The 24288-nt window shown below is 41.3% G+C and overlaps 1 pseudogene; it reads left to right on the top strand.

Moving 5' to 3' along the window:
- The first annotated feature begins 215 nt into the window (after positions 1-215).
- Positions 216-347, top strand: LOC128100251 (uncharacterized; annotated as a pseudogene).
- Positions 348-24288: the final 23941 nt, after the last annotated feature.

Here is a 24288-nt window from a genome sequence, read left to right as displayed (position 1 = left end):
TCAATGAGCAGAAATGGCCAAGAAAACAATTAAAAGAAGCACATGAGACAGGTCCTCAGTGTTGTATAATGTTAAAACCGTAAGGGCAGGGTCAAGCAGATAGGCCTTGTTTTGTCATCTACTAGTTATGTGATTTCAAGCAACTCCTCACCCTTCTGGAAAGTTAGAATAATCTCATCTAATTCATAAGAAGGTTTAAGGAGTAAATAATATATATCGCTTCTCGGCCTTTTGGCTAAGATCAAGTGTAGGAGTAAATAATGTCAATACCATAAACTCAGTTTTTAAAAATCCAGTTTAATGGCCAGGTCAAGACCTGTCCATGGTAACCACCACCAGGAACCTTTCCTAATGACGTAGGTTGATGTTGTAACACACTTTGAACTGCAGCAGCAAAACAATGCCTGTGAAACATCTCAGAAGATCAAACCACACTGAAAATGTCACTATTACCCCAGTAAACAATAGAGTTTAGATTTCATTAATCTGTGTAACTGCATGCATTGAATGCTGCATGTTACATCTTCTGCTTAAACTACCTCATTGGTAAACGGGGAAAACTCCCAATATTTAGTTTTCCCAACCCATTCAGACACAGAAGACCCAGCCAACACACTTTCTTTGAATTGGCTTGACCTGTGTTTACAAGGTTCTCTGCTGGCCATTCTACCTCGTTCTCATCCCAGGCCTGTGCCACCAGCTTAAACAAACGCGTACATCTGCACACAAGAAACACACTCAGGTCTTTGTCTCTTCCAGGCAAAGAAATAAAACAAACAAGTAAACAGAAAAGGTTGATATGATAAAAATGAAGCCAACCACCATTTTTGGCTAAGGGACACCAAACCAGCTAAACGAATTTTAAAAATCAAAACCAACTTGGTGGGATGAATGCACAATTTCCTGGGTCCTAATCCAATGGAGTGGGCTCAGAGCTGTCCAAATAAAAGCAATCATAGAGGAGTTAGCACTCTAAGCTCATGGTGCGTCAGGCACTTTGCTGAAGAAGGCTTTTATGGATTCTCTTGTGCTATCACCACAACCCAAGCATGCAGTCCTAGTCTATTCCCAGTTCTCCGGCAGCATCAGGCACACTGAGGGATTAGGCTCTTTTCCTAAAGAAACAGCTCGGCACTCACCCCTGGCCTGCATGTAGCTGTTACATTTGATCCCCAAGAATACCGTGGGAAGCTCCACGTCTTGACTGTAACCCAGCACTGTAGAAACTGTCAGGAATTCCTGTGGCCAAGATACAAACCTAGATAACTACCTACATATTAGCAAAATAAAGTACAGATATGATGCACTGGTCTTCCATTGTCAAGATAGTGTGGATTGCTGTAATTAGAAGCTTTTTATTTAATAAGATTAACTAATGATTAACTGATAAGATCTAGTTAGGCTATACATCTATCTTAAAATATTAAATACTTGAGATGAAAGCATAAGAAGTTTTAACATTTTACAAGTACATGATTATGTATTACAGATAATGTTGTGAATAATCGTGAACTAGAAACTTCAGTTTAAAGGCTCTTCATACTCTCACTCTCTTCCTCCACAAATATTTGTTATGCACCTCTGAAATGCTGGGTTCTGTGATGAACAGCAGATTATAGAGCTGGGAGACATAGTCTCTTATTTCAAGGAATTCATAGTCTGTCCAGAGAAAGAACCTGCAAAACTACAAGTTGGCATTGGTGCACTAAGATAAACACAGAATCCAGTTTGGAAATTCGAACAATTGGCCAATTAAGGACAGGAGAGGCAGTGGCAGGGCTCAACGGAGAAGTTATGGCAAAGACTTTGAAAGTATTTATCTGCATGTTCCATAACTCCAGAGCAAAACATGTCCACCAGAGCTTCTAAGGCTTTCCTGGAATGAGCTAATGACAATGTCATGCACTCTCATAAGAAAGCAGAAGAGAAAGAAGAACTTGGGGAAAAAGAGCTATCTGCATGCTATGGTATTGTGTTCCCCCAAATATTGTGCATGCTAATAAACTTATCTGGGGTCAGAGACAGAACAGCCACAATATTAAACATAAAGGATAGGCAGTAGTAGCACACGCCTTTCTTTAATCCTAGCATTCCAGAGGCAGAAATCCATGTGTTCAAGGATACAGCCAGGCATGGTGACTCATCATGCCTTTAATCCCAGAAAGCAAGCCTTTAATTCCAGGGAGTGGTGGTAGAAAGGAGAAAGGTATATAAGGTGTGAGGACCAGAAACTAGAAGCATTTGGCTGGTTAAGCATTCAGGCTTTTGAGCAGCAGTTCAGCTGAGACCCATTCTGGATGAGGACTCAGAGGCCTCCAGTCTCAGGAAACAAGACCAGCTGAGGATCCGGCAAGGTGAGGTAGCTGTGGCTTGTCCTGGTTCTCTGATCTTCCAGTTCACCCCAATATCTGGCTCAGGTTTGATTTTATTAATAAGAACTTGTAAGACTCCTGCTACAGCATGCCACCATGATCTCTTCTTGCTATCAAAATCTAAGAGGTAATAGAGGCTTATGTAAACATAAGACGATCTAGAAACAACAGTGAGCAAGATAGTGACGGATCTGAAAATTATGGCAGGAGGAATGACTGAAGAGCAGAGGAAGAGAGAAATTAGAGGGGTCTCGGGTGAGCTTGGCCTCCTCCACCTCCTGTTCCATACAGATGATCTGCCTCTGACTCCATCAGCTCAACCACTAGCAAGGATGCAGAGCTTCCGTCATACATCTAGCCTTCTAGACTCATCTGTGCACTGCTGCATGGCTGCACATTTAGCAAGAACCCTACCCAGTCAGCCTAACAAGAACCCAACATGGCACCCTCATACCTGATCCCCCTATGATAACTGACCAGTGTCCTCAGACTTCACTTACTCCCAGGTCACATCTGGTCTACTACTGTCTTAAACAGTCTTCAAAGTAGGTTTAACCTGAATCTCCTCCATCCTGACTCTTCCTCCTCGTAGCGGTTTTCTACCTCTGGACCCCACACTCCTCCTGCTTGTGTACTTCTCACTTGCTGGTGCTGGGCTCCTGGTGGAGGTCAAGCTCCCTGACAGAGTGCAGGGCAAGGTTACCATGTTCCCACGCTTGCTGTAAGAGTCCTAAGTAAAATCACCCTTACCATGATTTAACACGTGCTCCTGAATAATTGTTCCTTAATGTCGTGTTAGGTTGACCGCAAAGTACTGACTCATTCTTACACCCATTCAAAGCCCTTAAAGACATTAGCCATTCTTGGTGGTGTTTTGAGAGAACAGTGAGATCAACCCTGACAAGAGCTCCATCAGGAGACAGGGTTTGCTTGCCCCTTATCTGAGCCTCAGGTCCTTTATATGACGAAGGGCTGGTTAAAGGCTACCCAAATTCTCATCATCCCCCACCCCTGCCCCATGCTGTTACCAGCTCTTGCCTGTAGTAAACTGAACACAGCAAAGTGAGAAGTGTAATTTCGTAGAAAACAAAGCCATATACACGATATCAAAGCTAATCTCCACTGGAGGGAAAACTCTCTCGTCTGACTTTGGCAAACCCGTCTTCAGAAAGAAGGGGCCTTCTGGCGGCGTGAATGTCCTGGGTGCTGGAGCGGCTCAGCTGCTGGCATGGCCAGCTCGGTTTGGACAATCCCTGGATCAGACTGACCTCTAGGGGCCGCGCGGCAACGGGCAGCCAGCACTCCCGCGCGCGCACAAAAGGAGCCGCTGGAGGCTTGCAACAGGAGCCCGCCAAAGCATCCGCTCGGAGGGCTCTCAGATGCAGATACCACAAAGCCAAAACATTAACATTTTGCTTGCTATTTATTCAGCTTCTTTGTCTTTAATTCCCCGTCGCCAAGTAGCCTCCAAATGTGTCTCTTTCGGTATCAAAGTGATCACTTCGGATTAAAGCATTCCTTCTGGAAAGATACCTTAATTAAAATGTGTGTGGAGGGGAGGAGTGGGTGGGCAGCAGCATCTTTCTAACTCGTCTATGAGAAAAAGGAAAAATATAAAAAAAAATAGTTCAAGAAAAGAAGAAATGGCCTTTTCACAATGTGAGACAAAAATTAGTTTTAAGCTGTTGATGTTTCTGGTGAGTCTCAACACTGGATACTGAAGGAAGTGACTGCAAGTTAGCAATTGATGAGTACCTACTATGTGCTTCACACTATCCTCAGTGTGTCCATTTATGCTACATCTTTTACTATGAGACCAGTGAGGGACAGAGATGGTGACTCTCTGAAGTCTCAGCCTACAAGTAGCAAAGTCAAGATTAAACTCCAGAGCACACAGTTCTCCTTTTACTGCTGTATGTAAACCCCTTTCCTTTCTGACCCCCTCCCCCGTAATTCTCAAGGCATTTCAAATTCAGACTAGAATTCTCTCAATATCTTCACCCATTAACAGCAAGCCACTATGAATACATAGGTAGTCTAGCACCTGGTGCACAAGGGAAAGTCAAGGGAGACTCCCAGGGGGAGAAAGGAAACAGGATTTTCTACAAGGTGAAGTCACTTCCATGGGCAAGCTTTCCACACTGGGGAACAATTAAAAATACTTAATCATTGCTCTGGATGAGAGCCATCTCCTCCGCCTCCGAGTTCTCATCTCGACAATGGGAAGAGTGATGTGCCTTCACAGTAAGATCTTCAGGAAGTTGGGTGAATACCACATGTCACAGGTTTCCTGAGTGCCTGGCCCAGGCTATGCTCTGAATAGAAGTACCTAAAGGATCAGTAAGTACAGCTTTATTGTGGTTTGTTATTGAAACCTGTATCAGCAACCTTGGGGTGATGAAGAAAGGTAGTTATGAAGTTGATTTCCATGTGGAGAGATGTGTGCTAGAGTTCTCCAGAGAGGCAAAACCAAGGGGATGGATGTGTAGAGAGAGATAATAAGAGATTTGTCACTGTGTGTCACAGCCACAGAGATTGACTAAAGAATTAGATTACATGGTTGTAGAAGCTGAAAAATATCAAGGCAAGAAATCCTGTAACAGAACTCCCAATCCCAAGCCAATGACCTAGGAAATTAGGGGATCCACTAATGCAAGCATTATGGTCCAAAAGCCAGTCCCTAGAGTTCTAAGGCCTCCTGGCAGGAGAAGAGGAGTGTCATCACCCCAAAAGAAACTGCCTTTCTTCTGCATTTTTGTTCCATTTGGCACCTCTGGTGATGTTCAGCCCCCTCAGATGAAGGTGGGTTTTCCTGGCTCAGACCACTCACTCAGATGCTATGCCAGAAATAATTCTGTAACCACTATGTGGAAACCCCTAATCCACTCGTTGACACCTAAATTAATCATCATGGCGGGGGAAAGGAGGGATCACACCTACCCGGCTCTGATACAGGCAACATTTGGTTCACAAAAACACCTAATAGTGAAGCAGACCAAAAAGAGAAGTAAGCACCCTCGGTGGGAGGTACGACCCACACCTCTGTACACCCCAAACTGCTCCATGGGCTTCGGTAGGTTCCTTAATATCACCAAGGAAGGATTCTCACCAAGTATTTCAAACTTGGTTCTGATGGAGCCTACAGACCTATTAGTGTAAGGGGCATACAGAAAAAAAAGAACATGTTAAATCACACTAGAAGAAACGCAATGAACAAAAATAAGGATGTGGCAAAGTCTAAGGACAAAAGATCTAGTTTCTTTAGTAAATAAATTGTCAGGACAGGAGGAGGGGGCGTCGAACCTATTGTAAGACATTTAAGAGGTGCATCAACACAAGAAGACTTTGAATTATGCTTTGGGTAGGCGACAAGACATTTGCAAAACAATCGAGGACCCCTAAACATTGATTTGATCTTTGACATTAAAAATGCATTTGTTTTCAAAACTGATCTTTATTATTTAGAGATGTGTGCTGAAACATTCCTGAATGATATACACAAAGACTAGACTCTGCTTCCCAAGGACCCTTCCCAGGGCAAAGATAAGGAAGTCCGGAAGTATAGTGATCATTATTGAAGCTAGAGAGTGAAAGCCTGGGGATTATTTCACTATTTTTTTTTTGTCTTATATATACATAAATGGAATTTCCCATAATATTTTCTTCTGAATGACTGTTCTAGCCTTGGGTAGAAAAGAGTCAAATATAAATATTTGCATGTGTTCAAGTATAGAGGCAAAAATATCTGGGTACAGTGAGAAAGAATGAGCAAGCTAGAAGAGCACAGGTGGGTGGTAACATTTGAAAAGAAATATTGAGGACAGAGTCTGGAAAGTCATGAGAAGTACCAGAAACCCAAACAAAACAGCTAGTAGTTTTTGATAATTCTCATGTGCCAAACGTGTGCTTTTCCACTTAAGCCTTACTTATTTGTCAGACATCCCCCCCCCCCCCCCCGCTGTGACCACACACCTGACAACCAGAAAGGAGGAAAGATTTGTGTGCTTACCTCAGAGGTCCCAGGCCATCCCCCTGAGGATGGGGCTGATGGAGCAGAGCTAGTCTACCCCAGTAAATCAGAAGTCAAAGAGGAGAAGCTCACAGCGTGGTGGACAAGATCTTGAGCCACCAAGATCTAAACCCAGGGAACTGAAAACATGACCAGCAGACTGTGGAAGGTCCATCTGAGGCCTGGGTAGGTCTTAGCCAGAGCTGGGCCCCATGGGAGATTCTCCAGCCTGGCCTGTAGCATGACCTGGAAAAGAAACCCAAAGTCAGGAAACAAAAAGACACTGTAGACATCTGTATGAGGATGGTGAAAGCCTACACAAAGGGAGACAAAACAAACCAGACTGATATCAAAATGAAGAGAGCAGGACCGTGTAAGAATCAGCAGTGGATTGAAGTGGAGGGGGGCGGGTAGAAAAGGAAAGGAGCCGAGCAGTCCTGAACTTGGGAGGATGCTAAAAAATGAGTGGTTCCTTTAAACCCCTGCAGCCAGGCAGAGGCTATCAATTCTGCTGCATTTGGTGCAGCTATATTTCTGTGGGCATTACTTGCTACAGGGAACCATGGAGTTGGTCTGGCCTACCTGTCTTGAGAGGCATGCACCATGGGTTTTTCAGGTTAGAATTCATGGCTCCTGGGGCACTGTGTGTCTTTCAGTTCCTGAGAAACTGAGGCACTCCCTGAGGCAGTGAAGCATTCAGATCACTTTGTGGACTTTTTTTTTTTTGGTATGTTCCCTCTGAAGTCCTTCAGAAGCATGAAACTTGATAGGACAATTGGTCTTAGACATTAATCTTGGGTACCCTACATAGCTTGCAAATATTATTGTACCCTGGCAACTCCAATTGTATTGGTCCCAGTAATTGCCATTAAATTCTGTTTTTGGTAAAAGTATAAATAGTCTGATTGCTCTCAATAAAATTTATCTCAGCCTCAGTCTTGCTGCGCCCCCTCCAGCCCGAGCCTGGTTTCATTTCTCACCAACCATATCAGGAAACCTTGGCCTGATAAGTAAGTGCTGGGCACTTACAAGAATACTGAAACTTCTCTTCACAAAACGATACTGCTATGATTTGGGCATATCCCCTAGAAGTTCATGTCAGAAACATTTTAAAATTAATTTTATTAGTGTACAAAGAAACAGATTTACCATGGTATTTTCAGATCTCTATGTGTATATAACCCACTATACTTTATTCTTCCTTGCCCTCTACACTGCCCTTTCTCCCCCTAAATAGTTTTCTTTTTAGTTTGAATGACGATTGTATTCCAGTCCTCCATAGATCCCTTCCTCTCTCTAATATCCCCTTCTCTGTCCATTACATATATGTTGATGCATGTATTATCCTTCCATCATATTCCAAGACTAGGTTATGTGATAGCTCTATTTTTAGTTTTTTGAGGAACCTCCATACTGACTTCAACAGTGGACAGTGGCTACATAGTTCACAGGAGTATTAAGAAGTCCCCTTTCTCCACATCTTCACCAGCATTTGTTATCCAGGGTGTTCTTGATGACGGTCATTCTGACTGGAGTGAGGTGGAATCTCAGAGTAGTTCTACTGCATGTAATTTATGGATAAGAATGTTGCACATTTTTTCAAATATCTACTAGCTGTTTGTATTTCTTCCTTTTCGTTAGACCACTTATTGATGGGATAATTTTGGCTTGGGGTATTTAATATTCACAGGTCTTTGTAAATTCTGGCTACCAATTCCCTATGAGATACAAAATTGGCAAAATTTTTCTCTCATTCTGCAGGCTCTCTTCACCTGCTGCTTTCCTTTGCTGTGTAGGAGCTTTTTATTTTCATACAATTTCATTTGTCAGTTCTCAGGGTTAAGTCCGATGGTGTTTTTTGTTTTTGTTTGTTTGTTTGTTAGAAGTCCTTTTTACAAAGTCCTTACCTATGTGTATATCTTAAAGTGTTTTGTCTCTGCTTCTTCTAAAAGATTCAGGTCTTACATTAAGATCTTTTACATTTTGAATCGACTTTTGTGCAGGATGTGCAGTATTAATTTCATTCTTTTACATGGGGATATCCAGTTTTCCCAGTATAATTTTTTGAAGAGCCTATCTTTATTGTGATGTATGTCTTTGCTATGTACCATCAAATGTGCTCAAACCCACATGGTAGGAGAGGTAGTGAGAGTAGAGGACCCGTAACAACACTGGGGACCTTATAAGGAAAGAGGATACCCAAGCCAGCATTTTTGCTTTGTCTTGCCATCAGACTTCCTCTGCCATGGTATGACACAACATGAAAGCTCTTACCAGCAATACCAGTGTCCTACTCTTGAACTTCCCAGCCTCAGAGCCATGAACTGCACCAATACCCCTTCTTCACAGAGTACCCAGTTTGTGGTCTTACAACCATGGAAAACTAACCAAGACACCTATGAAATTGTAGAAAGCTCATTTTCATCAATGGAGAAAAGACAAGCTGTAGTATGCTTTTGTGTCTCACAGTTTCAGGAGGGTCACTGGACTCCAGTTGGTGAGGCAGGGCTCCCAGGAAGGTTAGGCCTGGTGGAAGATCTGAACAAAACAGTCTGACTACCTAGAGAATGTCTATTGGAAGAGAGTTGGACCCTCTTGTTCAGGAAAGAAAAGCCAAACAAACAAACAAAACCATGGATCTAGATGCCCCTATGCTTGAAGTCATGAAGATGGAAGAGAGTTATATCTTCTGCAAGGACCAGAATGAAGCCCACTGAAGTGATGAGAATGGTCCAAACTATACAGCCAGATGATGGCTGAGGCAGTATAGACAGCAGAGTTCCTGTTGCCCTGTTTGGATAACCCTTACCCCATCTAGCCAGAGGAGCCTCAGGATCCTACAACACAGTACCCCAGGACAATGGGAAAACTTTCAGTAATTTCTCCAGTGAGTAGCCCATTAATTTTTTTTCAATTAAGAATCAAAAGCCTCATTAGCCATGTACCGATACTTCACATGACAAGATGATATGACAACATAATGAGATAATCTTAGAAGGGTTTTCTTAGTTTAGTTTAAGGACCTGTTGAAAACTTACCTAGTGTAGTTTACTAGGTCTAGAGAGTCAAATGAGCTCATGCTCTGTAGAAAAAGTCCCTGTGCTCAGGATAAGTATGAAGGCTGCCTCCAACAACTTGTCCCTGCACCTTAGGGAAGTACCTGGGATGGATAGCACCACCTTCTAGTATCAAGCCTTCCAAAGCTACTAAAAATACCCAGTCACTCTTTTGATTAGGAGATATTAAAGCAATGCAGGGAAAGTTTACTTGAAGGATACAGATGAGCTATGGCCTCAGCAGAATGTGAATGTCATCAAAGACCGGCTGAGAGTAATGATAAACAGCTATCAGCTGCCTGTCAATCAGAGCTGCACTTAGAACAGGCTGGAGAGTGAGTCCTTCAGGTTTCGGAAAAGAAACACATAGTGGTATCTAACAGCAGTACTCTACCCATCCCATAGCAGGTACCAGGGTAACCCTTGTCACCTTGGCTGCTCTGGGCAGTTTAATCCCAGAGACCACAAAAAGACTTGCCCTGTAATGACCCCATCTATGGGTAAAGGAGCAGAACCAGATCTAGATTAGATGTGCCGTAGGAGAATTTAGTCATAAAGTAGGATGACAGTTGGTCCATATCAATTGTGGATGACTGGCCTCATTCATTTATCTACTTTCTGGCCCAAGCCCTGAGCAAATACTATAGAATGAAGAGGACTTGGGTCTTTCCCCTTTGTGGCTGAGTAACCCAATGAAGGATACAAACGCTCATTTACAGTGTGTGGTGTATCCTACGACACTGGCATAGGAAAAACTGCAAGGAAGACTTAGAGAAGAAAAAAACAGCCAGTTCTTTTTAGAGGGGGAGATAGTCCAGGAAAGTGACAATCAGATGGGTTAAGCATGAGACTACATCACCAGACTGGGAGAAACATCAGCCCCCCAAATGGGATCAATATGTGCAAATGACATGAAGACTGAATCAGAATGGGTGGGATTTTTGATCCCTCACTATAGCCTCACTACTTTGCATATCAGACGAGTGACAACTTTGATTGTTGTCCTTTCCAGATTTGACACAATCTACTCACCTCATTTGTTCTGTCAGTGCTGACTCTTGCAGGTGCTTGATCATGACCAGTGACAGACAATATAAGATGGAAGAAAAAACAAAGCCTTCTTTAACTTTTGTACAAGGAACAGAGCTTTGAATATACAGAGATGAAATAGCCCCAATTAAGTGTCTTCCTCCTGTTTCACTCTTCAAGCACACTGGAACCCAAGCATGTGGTCAAGCATCTTGGACCATCATGGTGTTGCTAGAACAAGGCAGTAATGGTAGCAGGACCTTTCTAATTTCTTACACTAATCTCCAGTCACCTTGGACAGCCACCTTGCCTTATTCCATCACACTATCCTTCAGAAAGGGCTCATTACCTGCTATGCTGTCTTGCAATAGATGGTGGTATGCTCTTTGGAAGGTTCTATTTTTGTTTTTAAATGCTCAATTGGGAATGCTAAACTTTGTTTTGCTAAGTCATTTGTAACTGACACTGAACAAATAGCATATGATCTGAAGTCTATAAATTTGCCTCCTGGCTTCAAAGACTTTTACTCCCAAGAGCTGGAATTCTGGCACTTCACCCAGCCACATGGTTGAAATGTTGGCCAGCTGAGGGCAAAACTTTCCATAAAAAACTTTAGTGCTATAATAGACTCACATTCACAATTGGGACAACCCTCCCTTTCCTTGTTGACCTGCATTTCTGCTGCTCTCACCAGGGATTTTAGTCCTCACAGTGACCCCCTCTATCAGGAAAGAAGCTAAAGACAAAAGGAGAAAACTGATGGAGACCCTCCCTAAAACACAAAGTCCATACACACTCCTTTATGGAATCCCTGCATAGCATGTGTCTAACATTCATTACGGGTCAAGTATCAGGAATGTCACAGCAAATACATTAGAGTCCTAGGCCTTAAGGGAGCAGACATCCTGCTTGGAAGAGAACAGAGACCAGGACTGGCAGGTGTGAGAAGAAATGCAAAGCCGGTACTGCGGATAAGATATGGTTTGAGCGTCCTCTAGGGGCATATGTCAAAAGTTAATCCACTGTGAGAGTGGAAACTTGGTCTATAATGCTTAGCAGTGGTAACATTGGAAGTGAACAGGATTCTGCAACATCATCGGGGAGCCCTTTTCATCATGCAGAACCTTCCTGAAAGCCCCATTAGTGACTGTGGTCTCTCTGTGCTCCATTGTGGGACCACTCCTCTATTACCATTCCACTGAGGCCTGAAGAAAAAGAAGAGATAACTTGGCTTCATCTAAGTTTTAAATTTTTCATTTTAAAATTTATATGGTAGTAATAAAAGAAACACCAAGCTCTTAATGAGACCATCATTTACTTCCTTAAGTCTTTCCCCAACCACTGCCAGGCCTATAGTCCCAGGTACCTATGTGGCTGAGGCAGGAGGATCACATTAACTCCTACCAGAGCCACAGAGTGAGGCTGAGGTCAATCTAGGTAACTAACTGAGATCTTGTCACAAAATTTGAAAAGAAAAAAATTCTAAAAAGTGGGCTAGGAAATAGGAAATAGCTCAGTGGTAGTGTGCTTACAAAGTGTATGAAAGCCCTAGAATCAACTTTAAATAATGCAAAAAATTTTTTTGAATTAAGTAAAATAAATATCACATGCAACAGGCTTTATTTTGGGCCACCAACCAGCTCCCAAATCATGACATGGAGACTCGATATTAGTTATGAATGCACTGCCTTATCTTATGCTTGTTTCACTAGCTCTTATAATTTATTTTAACCTGTTTCTCTTCATCTATGCTTTGCCTCGGGACTTTTTATCTTTCTTTCACTCTGTATGTCCTACTCTATGTCTGTCTAGCTGGCCTCAGGCATCTCCCTCTCTTTCTCTCTCATTCTCTTCTCTTCTCACTAACCTAGATTCCTCCTCCTACTTATTCTCTCTGCCTGCCAGCCCCACCTATCCCTCAATGCCTAGCTATTGATATTCAGCTTTTTATTAGATCAATTAGGTGCCTTAGGCAGACAAAGCAACACATCTTTACATCATTAAACAAATGCAACATAAACAGATGTTAACAAATCTTTACATAGTCAAACAAATGCAGCATAAACAAATGCAACACATCTTTACAAAAAGTAATATTCTGCAACATAATCAAATGTAATATATCTTTACATAGTTAAAGTAATATTCCACAACAATCACATTTGAAATCAATTCCATATTGATTTATGTACATATGTGCATATACACAATGTATGTGTGTGTATATATATAGTATGTATGTACACATATAAATGTACATATATACTAGTCCATTGTTTTTCGCTACTTTGTTGTATTCTATTTGTGCATAAAGCATACTTGATTCATCTTGCTCTTATTAAGTGTCTCAGTGGCTTCTAATTCCTTGTTGTCATACACTTTGCTCTGACAAAAATCCTAATAAAGGTTTCCATGCAGTGCGCAGAGGTTCTCTGGGTTAAATGTGTGTAAGGGGAATTGTTAGTCATCACTGTATGTGCAACTCAATATCATTAGCACCTTCACGTTGCTTCATCTGTGCATGCATGGCTGTGTCACCAATCCAAATTTATCCGCTCTCTATTCTCTTCCCACTAGTCTCCTAGGCATTTGTCAGGATTGTTGCATCCATTTGGAACAGGATTTTTATTTGTTTGTTTTTGTCTTTTCTGGGGAAGTAGATGGCCACAGCTTTCCCTCTAGTTCACTAGCCATTTCTTCTCAGTCTCCTCTCACGGCTCCTCCTCCTTACTGACCTCCGATGAGGAGGCCCCTGAGCTCTGCCCCAGACTTGAAGCCTTTCTTTTCACTATTAATATGCAGATCCTTAGGTGCACTTAAACTCCCGTGGCTTTACTGTCATATCCGTGTTAATAGCCTCAAGTACAAGCACAGCCTTGGCCTTCACCTCAAATGCCAAGCTTATGTAGCTGGCTGCTAGCTCAATGCCTCCACTGAAAAACTGGCCCCGATAGTGCCCACATTTAAAACCTTGTTTTTTCTCCACAATCTATTCATCACCTCTGTTCCCCAATTCTGTAAACAGCCAGGCTGCTTACATTTCCAGTGGTGGATGCTCCAGGCCTTGAGCGTGGCCGATCGCTCCCCCCCTCTCACCCATACCCGGCATGTTAGCAGCACTGCCCACTCTGTTCAAACCATGTCACGGTGCCCTTCCCCACTACCTCACCCTCATTTCTCCCCAGAGCTGTAGCAGTCATCTCTAACATGCCTCTGCTTCTCTTTTTCCTGGTCCAGTCCATTCCCCACACAACAGCCAGAGCATTTCACTAAGTTGAACAACATGCCTCCATTCATTTGAAATTCACCAGTGGTTTCCAATTTGCCTAGAGAAGGAGGTCAGACTCCTTCATACTCCACAGGCCTGGACCCTTGATCGTGCTGTCCTCATTCCCTGCCTTCCCTACTTCCTGTCCGTGTCCTTTCAAGACACACGGACCCCTTCACTCTGTCTAGCATGAAGCACCACTCCACACCGGGCCTGTGCACCTGCTCTTTCCTCTGATGTCTTGCATTTCCAGAATAAAATTTGTAGACTCAAAATATTTGGGGGTGCTAGAAAGATGACTCAGCAATTAAGAGTACTTGTTGCTCTTCTAGAGGACCCAAGTTAGGTTCCTGCTCCCACATTAGGCAGCTTACAACTGCCTATAACTCCAGTTCCAAGGGACCTCACCTTTCCTAAACTCCACAGGCACTTATTTACAGAGAGAGAGAGAGAGAGAGAGAGAGAGAGAGAGAGAGAGAGAGAGAGAATAGATAGATAGATAGATAGATAGATAATAAATCTTCAAGGTTTTTTCCAGATCTCCCACATTTACCATAGGATTTCTTTCTTCGTGGCTGAATAGCTGTTGTTGACATACTGTACTCTTCCTTCACCTACTGACTTGGACCATGGCTGATTCCACCCCTTGGCTATTGTGAATGTCACAGTAAACTGATGCACACAAACCTCTTTGATATATTGACTCTATTTCCTGATTTACACACACGCACACACACACACACACACACACACACACACACACACACACACACACACAGGCTGCTCAGGTTCAGGCCATGCCAGTCAGAAGAACAGGTAAGAGCCCACTGCTACCTCTTCCCACCCTACCATCTGACCCTGCTGCTGTGGCTCCCCACCCCCACCTTGGGCAGATATCCACTGCTTAGGTGCAGGCCATGCCAATCAGAAGAACATGTGCAGGCCACACCAGCCTGAAGAACAGATGTAGTCCATGCCAGCCAGAGCAGCAGATAGGCAAACTCAGGCAGAGCCCCACTGCTGGACCATGAAGTCAGATTGAGACTCGCTGCTGGACCAGAGGTCATGCTGGCTGCCAGAAATCCAGGCCACAAACACCAGAAGATGAAAGAGGAAACAGAAACCAAGGAACAAAACCCCCACCCAACAAAGACAAACTCAGAAATCAGCACTTAGACCTATAGTCACCCCAAACCCAGACACCTAGATACCAGCATAAGAATATAATCAAAAACAGTCAGGGTAATATGTCACCACCAGAACCCAGCTATCTTACCACAGCAAGCCCTAAACATTTAACATAGCTGAGGTACAAGAAAAAGACCTTAAAACTAACTCTATGAAGATGATAGAAGTCCTTAAAGAGGAAACGAATAAATCCCTCAAAGAAAGTCAAGAAAAAACAAACAATTGAAAGAAACAATTAAAACTGTTCAAGACCTGAAAATGGAAATAGAAGCAATAAAGAAAACACTAGCTGAAGGAATTCTGAAAATGGAAAATTTAGTAAGTGAACAGGAACTATAGATGCAAGCATCGCCAACAGAATACAAGAGATGGAGGAGAGAATCTCAGGCATTGAAGACATGATACAGGAGAAAGATTCATCAGTCAAAGGAAATGTTAAATCTGAAACATTTCTAACACAAAACATCTAAGGAATCTGGGACATTATAAAAAGACCAAACATAAGAATAATAGGAATAGAAGAAGGAGAAGAAATCTGGCTCAAAAACCCAGAGAATATATTTAACAAAATCATAGAAGAAATTTTTCCCAACCTAAAAAAGGACATTCCTATAAAGTACAAGAAGGTTACAGAACACCAGATAGGTTGGACGAGAAAAGAAAGTACCCTTGCCACATAATAATCAAAACAGTAAACATACCGAACAAAGAACAAATATTAAAAACTGCAAGGTGAAAAGGTCAAGTAACATATAAAAGCAGACCTAGTAAAAGTATACCCAAGTTCTCAACAGAGGCTCTAAAAGACAGAATGGTCTGGACAGATATCCTGCAGACTCAAAGAAACCACAGATGCTACCCCAGACTACTATACTCAGCAAAACTTTCAATAAACATAGATGGAGAAATCAAGATATTCCATGATAAAGTCAACTTTAAACAGTGTCTATCTAAGTACCTAAGAAGGTACTAGAAGGAAAACTCCAACCCAAGATTAACTGTACCCATAAAAACACAGGAAATAGATAATATCACAACAGCAAAACCAAAAGAAGGGAAGCATGTGCACATACACACACACACACACACACACACACACACACACACACACACACACACTCACAAACAACAACAACATAACAGGAATTAGCACTCATTGGTCATTAATATCTCTTAATATCAATGGACTCAATTCTGCAATAAAAAGGCACAGACTAATAGAATGGATGTGAAAGTTGGATCCATCCTTCCTCTGCAAGAAACACACCTCTACATCAAAGTAACTCAGAGTAAAGGTTTGGAAAACAATTTTCCAAGCAAATGGATTCGAGAAGCAAGCTGGTGCAGCCACTCTAATATCTAACAAAATAGACTTCAAACAAAAATTAATCAAAAGAGATGGGGAAGGACACTTTATACTCATCAAAAGAAAAATTCACCAAGATGACATTTCAATTATTAACATCTATGCCCCAAACACAAGGGCACCCACATTTGTAAAAGAAACATTACTAAAGCTTAAACTCACACATTATTAGATGGAGACTTCAATACCCCACTCTCAGCAATTAGCAGGTCATCCAGACAAAATTAAACAGAGAAATAATGGAGATAACAAACTTTATGAACCAAATGGATTTAACAGATATCTACAGAACATTCATCTAAACACAAAAGAATATACCTTCTTCTCAGCACCTCATGGAACTTTCTTCAAAATTGTCACAAAACAAGTCTCAACAGATACAAGAAAATGAAAATAACCTCCCGCATCATATCAGAGTACCATGGATTAAAGCTGGATTTCAACAACAACAGAAATCCTACAAACTCATGGAAACTGAACAGCTCCCTACTAAATGACTACTGGGTCAAGGAAGAAATAAAGAAAGAAATTAAATTAAAGAAATTAAAATTGAATTCATAGAATTCAATAAAATAAATGCACAACATACCCAAACTTATGGACCACAACGGAAATGGTGCTAAGAGGAAAGTTGATAGCACTAAGTACCCACATAATAAAATAGGAGATATCTCGTACTAGCAAATTAATAGCACACCTGAAAGCTCTAGAACAAAAATAAGTAAACACACCCAAGAGCAATAGATGGCAGGAAATAATCAAACTGAGGGCTAAAATCAATAAAATAAAAAAAATAGAACAAGAACAATGCAAAGAATCAATGAAACAAAGAGTTGGTTCTTTGAGGAAATCAACAAGATAGACAAACTCTTATCCAAATTAACTAAAGATACGGAGAATATTCAAGTTAATGAAATCAGAAACAAAAATTGAAAGATAATAACAGATATGGGGGAAATCCAAAGATTCATTAGGTCATATCTTAAAAACCTGTACTCCACAAAATTGGAAATTTAAAAGAAATGGACTTTTTTCTGATAGATACCACTTACCAAAGTTACATCAAGATCAGATAATCAATTTAAATAGACCTGTAACCCCTAAGGAAACAGAAGCAATCATTAAAAGTTTTCCAACAACAACAAAAAGTCCAGGTCCAGAGGTTTATGATGCAGAATTCTACTAGACATTCAAAGAAGACCTAATACCAATACTCCTCAAATTATTCCACAAAATAGAAACAGAAGGAACATTGTCAAACTCCTTTTATGATGCCAGTCACCCTGATACCCAAACCACACAAAGACTCAACAAAGAAAGAGTATTAGAGAGCAATTTCCCCCCATGAATATTGATGTAAAAATACTCAATAAAATTCCTGCAAACTGAATCCATAAATACAACAAAAAGATCATCCACTGTGATCAAGTATGCTTTATTCTAGAGATGCAGGGATGGTTCAACATATGAAAATCTGTCAATATGATCCATCAAATAAAAAAACAAAAAGAAAAAACACATGTTCATCTCATTAGATGTTGGAAAAGGTTTTAACAAAATCCAACACTCCTTCATGGTAAAAGTCTTGGTGAGATCATGGATATAAGAGACATATCTAAACATAATAAAAGCAATATACAGCAAGCTGACAGCCTATATCAAATTGAGTCAAGAGAAACTCAAAGCAATTAAACTAAAATCAGGAACAAGACAAGACTGTCCACTCTCTCCATATCTATTCAATACAGTACTTGAAGTTCTAGCTAGCTCAGTAAGACAGACAACCAAAGGATATGAAGGGGATACAAACTGGAAAGGAAGAAGTCAAAATATTCTATTTGTAGATGATATGATAGTATACACAAAAGATACTAAAAATTCTACCAGGAAATTTCTACAGCTGATAAACACCTTCAGAGAAGTGGCTGGATACAAGATTACCTAAAAAAAAATAAAATAAAAAAATTGGTAGCCCTCCTATACACAAATGACAAATGGACTGAGAAAAAAAATCAGGGAAACAACTCCCTTCACAATAGCCACAAATAGTATAAAATATCTTTGTCTAACTCTAACCAAGTAAGTGAAAGGCTTGTCTGACAATAACTTCAAGTCTTTAAAGAAGGAAATTGAAGAAGGTATCAGAAGATGGAAAAATCTCCCATGCTCATAGATCAGTAGGATTAACATAATAAAAAATGGCCATCTTACCTAAATCAATCTACAGATTCAAAGCAGTCCACATCAAAATTCTAATACAGTTATTTACAAACCTTGAAAGAGCAATACTCAACTTCATATGGAAAAACAAAAATCCCAGGATAGCCAAAACAATCCTTTATAATAAAAGAACTTACAGAGGTATCACCATCCCTGACTTCAAGGTGTAATACAGAGCTATAATAATAGAAACTGCATGGTATTGGTGTAAAAAACAGAGAAGTTGATTAATGGAATCAAATTAAAGACCCAGAGATAAATCCACACACCTATGGACACCTGATTTTTGAATAATAAGCCAGGAATATACAATGGAAAAAAGAAAGCATCTTCAACAAATGGTGCTGGTCTAACCAGATGTCGGCATATAGAAGAAAGTAAATCAATCTATATTTATCACACTGTACAAAACTCAAGTCTAAGTGAATCAAAGACTTCAACATAAAACCCGATACACTGAACCTGATAGAAGATAAAGTGGAAAATAGCCTTGAATGTATTGGTATAGGAAACAACTTCCTGGACAGAACACAGATAATGCAGGTACTAAAATCAACAATTAATAGATGGGACCACATGAAACTAAAAATTTTCTGTAAGGCAAAGGACACAGTCAATAGAACAAAACAGCAGCCTACAGAATGGCAAAAGATCTTTACCAACCCCACATCTGACAGAGGGCTTGTGATAGTTTAAATGTAATTGGCGCCCATAATTTCCTAGGGAGTGGCAATATTAGGAGGTGTGACTTTGTTGGAGTGGGTATGGACTTGTTAGAGGAAGTGCATAACTGTGGGGACAGGCTTTGAGGTTTCCTATGTTCAGGATACTGCCCAGTGCCTCAGTCCATTGCCTATCACCTGCAGCTACTACTCCAACACTATATTTGCCTGTGAATTGCTATGCTCCCCATCGTGAAGACAATAGACTGAACTTCTAAAACTGTAAGTGAGCCACCCCAATTAAATGTTTTCTTTATAAGAGTAGCCGTGATCATGTTGTCTCTTCACAGCAATAGAAACCCTAACTAAGACAGGGCTAATATACAAAATACATAAAGAACTTGAGAAACTAAACATAAACAAACTAAATAATCCTATTTAAAAATGGGGTACAGATCTAAACAGAATTTTCAACAGAAGGATCTCAAATGATCAATAAACTTTTAAAGAATTGTTCAATATCCTTAGCCATCAGAGAAACACAAATCAAAATGATTTTGAGATTCCATCTGACACTTGTCAAAATGGCTAAGATCAAAAACACAAGTGACAGCACATGCTGGTGAGGATATGGAGCAAGGGGAACACTCTTCCATTGCTGGAGGGAGTGCAAACTTATACAGACACTTTGGAAATCAATGTGGTAGTTTCTCAGAAAATTGGGAATTAGTCTACCCCAAGACCCAACTATACCACTCCTGGACATATACCCAAAGGACACTTGCTCAACTATGTTCACAGAAGCTTTATTTGTAATAAGAAGAAACTAGAAACAATCTAGATGCCCCTCAACCAAAGAATGGATAAAAAAAAAAAAGAAACATGGTGACCAGGTGGCAGTGGTACATGCCTTTAATCCCAACACTCGGGAAGCAAAGCCAGGTGGATCTCTGTGAGTTGGAGGTCAGCCTGGTCTACAGAACAAGATCCAGGATCCAGGACAGGCACCAAAACTACATGGAGAAACCCTGTCTCAAAAAAAAAAAGAAAGAAAGAAAGGAGGAAAGGAAGGAAGGAAAGTGTGGTACATTTACAAAATGCAGTATTACTAGGCTGTTAAAAACAATGGCATCATGAAATTTGCTGGCTCATGCACCAGGGACTGGTCCCAATTCCACTGCCTGTCTGGGGGCCCCCTAAACAGTTCAAGCTAAGCAACTGTCTCACCTATCCAGAGGGCCTAGTCTAGTACCATGGGGCCTCCTCAGTTATTTGTCCATAGTTCACACGTTTCCACTAGTTTGACCTGCCTCAACTGAATGTACCATGCTCTGCTGACTCCCCATGGGAGACCTTGCCTTGGAGGAGGTGGGAATGGGGGCGTGGGTTGTGGGGAAGACTGGGGGGCAGGAGGAGGGAGGAGAGGGGAATCTGTGGTTAGTATGTAAAATGAATAGAAAATCTCTTTGTAATAATAAAAAAAGAAAGAAATTTGCTGGCAAATGAATGGAACTAGAAAAGATCATCATGGATGAGGTAGCCCAGACCCAGAAAGACAAATATGGTATGTAGTCACTTACAAGTAGATATTAGCTATAAAGTAAAGGATAACCATGCTAGAATTGATGGACCCAGAGAAGCTAAGTAACAAGGAGGGCTCAAGGTGGAACACATGAATCTCCCTGTGAAGGGGAAATAGAACAGATATGGTCAGTGGATGGTGGGGATCTGGATTGGGGAGTAGGCATGGGAATAGGAGGGATCAGGTGAAGAGAGAATGGAGGGATAGAATACTAGGAGAAACAACTTGAATCTAGGGACTTCTCTGGGATGAACTAAAAACTCAGAGCCATGGAAACTCCCAGGAATCTGAGGGTAACCTTAGCTAGGATTCCTAGCAATGGGAGATAAGGAGCCTGAACTGACCATCTCCTGTAACCAGGTAAGACTTCCAGTGGAGGGATTGGGACACCAACCCAGCCACAAACCTTTTGACCTACAATTTGTCTTGCCTACAAAATGTGCTGGGGTAATGAAGGCACAGAAATTGTGGTAGTAATCAATCAATGATTGGCCCAACTTGAGGCTCATACCATGAGAGTGAGCTCACCCCTGAGGGCCAGGACTCAGAGGCAGGATACTCTAGAGACCTAGGAGAGAACCAAACACAACTGGGGGGAAAAAGTCAATGAAATGATCCCTAATGACATTCTGCTATACTCATAGATTGGTGCCTAGGCCAACTCTCATTAGTGAGGCTTTGCCCAGCAACTGATGAAAACAGATGCAGAGACCCACATCCAAACATTAAGCTGAACTCAGGAATCCTGTGGAAGAGAGGGAGGAATAATTGTACAAGCCAATGGGGTCAAGGGCACAATTAGAAAACCCACATAACCAACTAATTAGGGCTTACAGGGGCTCACAGAGACTGAACTGACAACCAGGGAGCCTGCATGGGTCTGATCTAGGCCCTCTGAATATGTGTTAAAGTTGTGTAACTTGGTCTTCCTGTGGGACTCCTAACAGTATGAGCAAAGATTGACTCTGTTGCCTCCTAAAGGACCCATTCCTCCTATCGGATTGCCTCATTCAGGCTTAATAGAAGAGGAGGTGCCATGGCTGGCTGATATCCATGGGAAGCCCATCCATTTCTGAAGAAAAACAGAGGAGGAGGAGTGGATGGTGGGGGGCAGGTAGGACAAAGAGAGGAGAGGAGGGAGGGGAAACTTTGGTTGGGATACAAAAAAAAAATTTAAATGGCATCATGAAATTTGTAGGCAAATAGATGGAGCTGGAAAAAAATCATCTTGAGTGAGGTAACCCAAACCCAGAAAGACAAACATGGTATGTGTTCACTTATAAGTGGATACTATCTGTAAAGTAAAGGATAATCATGCTACAATCTACAGAGAGGCTAAGTAACAAGGAGGGCTCAAGGTAGGGCAGGCACATGGGTTTCCCTGGGAAGGGAAAATAGAATAGATTTTAAGGATGAACTGGAGGTGGGTAGGGATGGGAACAGGAGGGATCAGGTATTGGGGATGGAAGGAGGGAGAGACTGGGAGAGACAACTGGAATTAGGGGGATCTTTAGAGGCAAGGTAGAAACTTAGTGCAATGGAAACTTCCTGGAATCTATGAGGGTGATCCTAGAGAAGACTCCTAGTAATGTGGATTATGGAGCCTGAACTGGCCATCCTCTGTAACCAGGCAAGGCTTCCAGTGGAGGGACTGGGACACCAACCTAGCCACAAAACCTTCGACCTGCAATTTGTCCTGCCTGCAAAATATGCTGTGGTAATGGTGGCTCAGAACTTATGGGAGTGGCCAACCGAGGACTGGTCCAACTTGAGACCCATGCTTTGAGAGGTAGCACATGCCTAATGCTCCCTGTTGGATCAGGAACCAGAGGCTGGATAGCCCAGAGACCTAGGATAGAAACAAATATGGTCAGGAAAAAAATGTCAATGGAATGATTCCTAATGATATTCTGCTATACTCTACTGGTACACTGGAGCCTAGCATAATCATCATCAGAGAGGCTTCATCCAACAGCTGGTTAGAGCAGATACAAAGACCCACAGCCAAATACTAGGTGGAGCTCGGAGAATCCCACAGAAGACAGGGAGGAAAGATTGTAGGAGCCAGAGGAGTCAAGGATACCATAAGAATATGCACACAGAATCAAATAACCCGGGCTCATAGGGGCTCCCAGAGTCTGAAGAGACAATCAAGCAGCCTGTATGGGTCTGACCTAGGTCCTCTGTATATATGTTATGGTTGTGTAGCTTGGTATTCTTATAAGGTTCCTAATAATGGGAGTAGGGGCTGTCTCTGACTCTTTTGCCTGCTTTTGGAACCCTTTTCCTCCTACTGGGTTGCCTCATCCAACTGTGATGTGAGGGTATGTGTATAGTCTTATTGTAACTTGTTATGACATGTGTGGTTGATATCCTTGGGAGGCTTACTCTTTTCTGAAGGGAAACAGAGGAGGAGTGGATCTGAGGGAGAGAAGGTGGGGTGCTGGGAGGAGAGGAGCGAGGGGAAATTTCCACCAGGATGTAATAAATGAGAAAAGAATAAATTTTTAAAAACATAAATGAGATAACTAGATGGTTTGGATGTTCTGTGTTCAGTGTTTTGAAGAACCACCATACTGTATTCCACATTGCTATATTAAACTTACATTTCTGGCAGTATATAAAGGCTCTTTTTTCCCTCTAAATTCTCACTAACATGTTTTTTTTTTTAATATAGTATCATTCTGGTATAAGGTAGAGTCTCTTCATGTTCTTAATTTTACTGATGACTAAACAACTTTTCATAAAGTTAATGGATATTTGTGTTTCTTTATTGTTATCCAGATTTTCACATCCTTTGAACAATTTGTTTTCTTAAGTTTGGGGGGGACTTGTTGTTTCTTTGTGTTTTGATTGTTTGTTTGCTTGTTTTTAGTGCTTTATGTAGTATAATCCTCTATGAGATTGACAGAGGGCAAAGACTGCTTCATTCCATAGGTCAACTCTTCATTCTATCTGATTTGCTGGGCAGAACCTTTGGATATAATTCTATTGTCAATTCTTGTTTGTTTCATCTACTTTTGAAGTCTTATCCAGGAAATCCATCTGTACCAATATTCTGAAATGTTTCCCCAAATACACATGACTATAATCACACTTCTCCAGGGCATGTTATAGTTAAACTTTTAAAAATGCAGGACAAAGAGGGCAGATTACACTCTGCAAGAGGGAAGTGTCACACAACATTTAGAGACAAACACATTAGACAAATAGCAGATATCTCAGAAGAAACTGAATGCCAAAGAGCATTTCTGGGCCTGAAAGATAGTAACTACCTACCCAGATTATACCCAGTAAGGCTGTCCTTCACAAGCAAAAGAGAAGTAAAGACCTTCCATTACAGGGAAATATTAGGAGAATCCACCATCACCAGACCAGAATTCCAAAAAGATGATTTAGGGAATTCTGCATGCAGAAAAGTAATTTATTAAATATTATCATTAATAATGTGATCTTAATGAAATCCCACTAGAACAAGAGATAAACCAATGAGGAATGCAAAATAAGTATTCCCAATGCAGTACACCATCAAATTT

This window comes from Peromyscus californicus, unplaced genomic scaffold (genome assembly GCF_007827085.1).
Source record: "Peromyscus californicus insignis strain IS unplaced genomic scaffold, ASM782708v3 Scaffold_6__1_contigs__length_162567912, whole genome shotgun sequence".
Lineage (NCBI taxonomy): Eukaryota > Metazoa > Chordata > Mammalia > Rodentia > Cricetidae > Peromyscus > Peromyscus californicus.
The sequence above is the reverse complement of the archived record's forward strand: the minus strand, read 5'-3'. Positions and strand labels throughout refer to the sequence as shown.